General features: G+C 45.2%; 1 protein-coding gene across 3 annotated transcripts in view; it reads right to left on the reverse strand.

The window, feature by feature from the left end:
* The window catches only part of FAM156B (family with sequence similarity 156 member B), a 42,175-nt gene extending 36,471 nt beyond the window's left edge, over positions 1-5,704 (reverse strand). For 2 of the 3 annotated variants that reach the window (XM_021698342.1, XR_002480795.1), the window contains exon 1: positions 5,674-5,690. The gene's annotated coding sequence lies outside the window, so the exon portion shown is untranslated. Of the gene's footprint in view, positions 1-5,673 lie in introns of all 3 variants that reach the window. The other variant, XR_002480801.1, reaches the window with a different exon arrangement.
* Positions 5,705-6,000: the final 296 nt, after the last annotated feature.

Consider the following 6,000-nt stretch of genomic DNA (forward strand, 5'->3'; position numbering starts at 1 on the left):
CTCGATCCCAGGACCCTGGGATCATGACCTGAGCCGAAGGCCAAATATCACAAGTTATAAAATAGTTGAAATCATACGGAGAATGTTGCCTGAGCAAAAGAGAAAAACTACGAGTATGTAAGAAAAAGTGAAGAGGAAAATCTCCAAACATCAGGAAATTACACCATACGCTTCTAAATAATCCATGGGGCGCGCAAAGGGCAAGTCTCAAGGGAAATTAGAAAATATTCTGGATACTAACCCTTTATCAGATGAACTGAATGGAAATGAAAATACAACATATCCAAATTTGCAGGATGCAGCTACAGCAGCGTTGGGCAGTAAATGTACAGCATCAAATGTTTGCATTACAAAGAATCAAGGACCCAAATCAATAATGAAAGCTTCCCCCTTAAGAAACTAGAAAAAGAAAATAAACTCAAAGCAAGTAAATAAGGGAAACAGACATTAGAACAGTTATCAGGAAAAGAAGAGTCCTTGAAACCAAAAGCTGGTTCTTTGAAAAGGTCAGTAAAATTCATAAATTTCTATCCAGACTGACACAGAAAGAAAGATAAGGAAAGATACAACTTAACACTATGAGGAAAGAAATAGGTTACAGACTCTACAGCGAAAAGATTCTAACAAATAACTATGTACCTACATTTGACAACGTAGATGAAACAATCAATTGCTTGAAAGACACCGACTATTAAAACTCAACCAAACAAAACAAAACAAAACAAAACAAAACACACACACAAAACAAAACACCACCCAGATTATCTGAAAAACATACATATTATTTTAAAAATTTTATCTTTTAAAAACTTTCAGGAAAGAAATCTCCAGGCCCTGACGGTTTCTCTGGAAAATCCTACCACACATTTAAGAAGAAACAACAGCAATTCTATACAACCCCTTCAAGTAAATAGAAGACAGGGAACATTTCTTGAATCATTTTATCAGATCACCATTACCCTGATACCAAAATCAGACAAAGACAGTACTAGCAAATCCAATTCAATAATATATAAAAAGAATAATACAACACGACCCAGTTGGGTTTATCCTAGAAATGCAAAGGCAGTGCAGTATTCAAAAATCAATGAATAGGGGCGCCTGGGTGGCTCAGTTGGTTAAGTGTCCCACTGTTGGTTTTGGCTCAGGTCATGATCTCAGGGTCCTAGGGTCAAGCCTTGCCTTGGGCTCCATGCTCAGCAGGGAGCCTGCTTGTCCCTCTCCCCCTGCTCCCCCCCCCCCCACTCCCAGGCACTCTCGCTCTCTCTAAAAATAAGTAAATAAATCTTTTAAAAAGTCAATTAATAAATCAATTATATTAGCGTATCAAAAAAAGAACCACATGACCATATCAATTCATGCAGAGAAAGCATTTGACAAAATTCAACAGCCATTCATGATAGAACAAGTCCACAAACCAGGAACAGAAGGGAGTTTTCTTAACCTGGATTTAAAACATCTTACAAAAATACCTACACCTCCCATCCTACTTAATGGAGAAAGACTACATGTTTTCTCCCTAAGACCAGGAATGAGGCTAGGATATCCACTCTCCCCTCTGTTATTCAATATTTGCTGGAAATCCTAGCCATTCCAGAAAGGAAAGAAAAAAGAAAGATCAGGAAGGAGGAAATAAAACTGTTCCAATTCACAGATGACATGATTATGTACACAGATAATCCCATGAAATTAAACAAAAAACCTCCTAGAACTAGTAAGTGCATTCAACGCTGTTGCAGCATACAAGCTCAACACAAAATGTCAAGCAAATTTCTACATGCTAGCAATGAACAATTACCTAACAAAACAAAAAGCAGAAATCACTGGCACATACCACTTAAAAGAGCTTCCCCCCTCAAACCTAGCGAAACATACACAGGATCCGTATGCCCTAAACTACAAAAAGAGGAGGAAAGAAGTATAAGAAGGCCTGAACAAATGGAGACACATACTGTGTTCATGGGTTGATAAAGTCAGTATAATTTAGATGTCAACAGGTCCCAAAGGGATCCATCGTATTAATACAATTCCAATCAAAAATCCCAGTAGGACTTTTTTGGAAATATACACTGATTACGAAGTTTAGGTGGAAAGGCAAAGGAAGTAGAATAGTCAAATAATTTTGAAAAAGAAAAAGGAAATTGGAGGAGTAACACCAATTTTATGATTTACTATGCAGCAACAGCCAAGATATGGAAACAACATCAGTGTCCATGGAGGGATCAATGGATCGTGAAAATGTGCTATAGATACACGATGGAATATTATTTGGCCACAAAAAAAGAAGAAAATCCTGCCTTTTGCAACTACATGGATGGACCCTGAAGGCTTTATACTGAGGTAAGTCAGACAGACAAAGATAAATACCTTATGTTGTCACATATGTGGAAATTTAAAAAGCAAACTCATAGAAATAGAGATGAGAATGGTGTTTGCCAGAGGTTGGGGGGAAATGCTGGTCTTCGGTACAAAATTCCAGCCAGAAGATGAATAAGTTATGGGGATCTAATGTATATAGACAGCATGGTGACTATCACTCACAATACTGTATTAGATATGGAAAGTTAAGAGAGTAGATCTTACATGTTATCAGCACACAAAAAATGGTCATTATGTGAAAGAACAGAGTGTTAGCTAACTTTACATAGTAAATATTTCACAGTGTATACATGTATCACATCATCACCTTGTATACCTTACGTTTACTTATGTTATGTATCAATAGTATCTCAGTAAAGCTGAAAAAACAAAGTTATCCCCAGTATGTTCCAGTGGGAGCCCCTTCAAGCAATTTTGTGTGTCCTTCTGACAGCAGCCAATCCTTCCTTGACCTGTCCCTTATTACTGGTACCACAAGTTGAGCCAGGCTCATTTCTCCTTTCCCTCTGCCATCCCAACACACACGTGTATGAACATCTGTATCTATCGATCTATGCCTATATGCACACATACATACCGAAAAGCGTGAGTTCACATGGAGACCTCCAATCGCAATGTAACACCTCAGAATTTGTTTTCTTCCCTTCTGTATTTGAAACTCCCTTTTCCAAGAGTGAGAGTCATGTCTCCCAGTATCTTTTTACACATTTACTGAGTTGATGAATCCCACTGTATATAAGCCATCCCTCCTGCACAACAGAGGCCCACCCTCACATGCTCTGCTGAACCACTCCCTGACCTTGACCTCCATACACCACTCGAGTTAGAATCCTTGAGCCAGTTGGCCTTCTCCCCATCCAACCCCCAGGGACATCCTCCTCACCGCCTTGGGCTCTGTCCCCAGTGCAGCCTGCTCCTATGTATGGATGCCCTTGCCCACTGTGCCTGGGCTCTGACTCCTCAAGTATGGGATGCCCCTCCACACATACACTTGCCTTGCTCCGTAGCACCAAAGGGCTTTAGTGTGCTGAACTGCTCAGGCACAGAAGAGAAGAGAAGGGAAAGAAAGGGGAGGGGAAGAGGTGAATATACCTCAGTACAATCAGTTAATTCAGGTGAACTGGGCCAAATCTGGGCAATATCATGAAGCCAGTGCTTTTTTTCCCCTCACTGCTCTCCAGCTTCCTCTTCCTGCCTCTCTTCTCTACCCCTGTTCTTTCTCAGTGCTGACCTCCATCAAATGTCGAAAGGTAATGAGGGTCATGATTCCCGTATGATCATTTACATCAGCTGGCTGGCTGACACCCAGTGTGGACGGCATCCACCCTGCAGCTCTGACACTCAAGCCCTCTGTCTCTCGTGGCGGAGCACAAGTTTTCCCCCTCTTTTAGCAATTTCAGGTGTAAGCAGGAGAGCAGATTCCGTGCACTTCTCGGAGCCTTGGGTCCTCTGTCTGTAAAATGGGGATGAAGACCACCTCCCTCACAGGTTGTGGGAGAAACAGAGACAGCAACACCAGACACCTTCCGATGAGTTCTATGTGTCAAACCCAGCGACGAGGGCTTTGACCAGCATCACAGGACTCCTTGATATCCAGGAACACACCCAGTGGATTTCCCCTCAGCACTGTTGCACCTGCTGTACCTTCTGCCTCCAATGTTCTAACAATGCAGGTGGTTCCACCGCCTGCTCCTTCACTTCCTCAGGCCTCTGCTCAGTCATTACTGTCTGAGGGAGTCCTTCCCTCATCACCCTCAATAAATAACAACATGCTCCCCACATACTCTTTCCTCTAACCGCCTTATCTTTCTATGGAGCACTTGCCACCCTCTGATAGTCAACATATATTCACTGGCTAACTCTACGAAATGCGAGACTTTGTCAGTTTTGTCCTGTGTTGTACTCCAACTCCTCGAAAAGTACTCAGGCACACAGCAGGTGATCAGAAAATTCTTGGGGAACGATGGCTGGGAGTCAGGACCCTGACACACACTTCTAAGTTGCACAGGTACCCTCCAAGACAGGCACTGGCCCCATTTTATTGATTGTGATCCATATTTAGGCTTCAGGAGACAGGTGACTTGCCCAATGACACAAGCAGGATTTGGGGCTCTGGGCTTTGGAATCATATCTGCCACGTTCCAAAGCCCTCGGTTCCTGGACAGAGACCTCACAACCACAAAGGTCAAAGATTTTACTTCTGAGACACAGAGCCCAAACAGCTCAGATACCCAGAGACAACAAAAACAGATCACTGAACACAACCTAAAAAAGATCCCCAAAATCTCTGCACAACGAGCTCACAACTTGAGTCACAGACTCCCCAAAGCAACAGAGATCATACACACTGAGACAACTCCCACACGCCAACAGACCAACGTCTTCACTCTAAGGACACAAATTAAATCTGCTCAGCTACGTCACATCCTAGAGAGACTCCCAAACCACGCAGACACCTCCCAAGCTAATACAAAGACCTCCAAAAACAGAAAGACATTTAAGCTCAAATAACTCGGAAACATCACAGAACCTTCAGAGAAAGCCCCCAGACAAATCAGAGAACCTACATGTACCTCGCACACAGACTCCCCAACAGCTCAGATCCTTTACACCTTAAGACAGTGCCCCCCACCCCAGGCAGCTCAGAGACATCACAACTTGAAACCCAGAATCACAAACAGCTCAGAGACCTCACACCCTAGGGTGCAGCTGCCAACATAGAGCTCTCAAACCCAGGGACACCAATGCACAAAACGCTCAGAAAGTGCACCCCCAGATATACAGACACACACAGCCTAAAACACCTTATCCCATGGCGTACACAATCCACTCAGACAGCATAGCCCATTCACTCACAATCCCCCCAAAGCCTCAGAAAGATCAAATGTACCCAAGCTGCATCTGTACTGACCTATCTGTAGCGATACACATCCCCAAACTGCCTGACACACACTACTTCTTCCTAGGCAGGGACGCCAACCAAGCGCACAGACCTCGCCCTGCACATTAATTGATTGCATCTGGAGGACTGACCGCACCGCGCCAGACGCGCCCGGCTGAACAAGACTGAAAGAGCTCACGTGAAGACGGCACAGTCACCGCGCGCGTCCGCCGCCAGACACGGGCTACCAGCCAGCTGTTGCGCGGAACCTCGCCACCGACTAGGGCAGCATCTTCAGCCCCTCGGGGCAGTCGGTCGGTGAGCAGTTCAACTCGGAGAAAAATTCTACACTCTGAAAGGCCACACACACGCACACACACGGACACACACGGACACACACACACACCCCTCACCCCGAGTTCCAGCTCCGCCAGCGTCTTGCCCACCCCAGCCAGACGACCAATAGGAACTGGGTAGGCGAGGACGGAGGCGGGGACTAGGAGGCACTGTGCGCCCCGGAAGGGTTAACGCCGGCCATCTCACCGGAACCAATCACCGCGTAGAAAGTCTCTGACCCCGCCCCCCACAGTGGAGAGCCAATCCCTCGCCCGGTTGTTGCTCAGCTGGACGTGACCATGTAGGAACGGAGGGGTGGAATCGGCGAAGTGAAGGGAAGGCTGAGGCCTCACACCGGGTGTCCGCTCGGGCTCAGATGGGCCAGGAGAACGGAGCGCAGCGGG

This window comes from Neomonachus schauinslandi, chromosome X (assembly GCF_002201575.2).
Source record: "Neomonachus schauinslandi chromosome X, ASM220157v2, whole genome shotgun sequence".
NCBI lineage: Eukaryota > Metazoa > Chordata > Mammalia > Carnivora > Phocidae > Neomonachus > Neomonachus schauinslandi.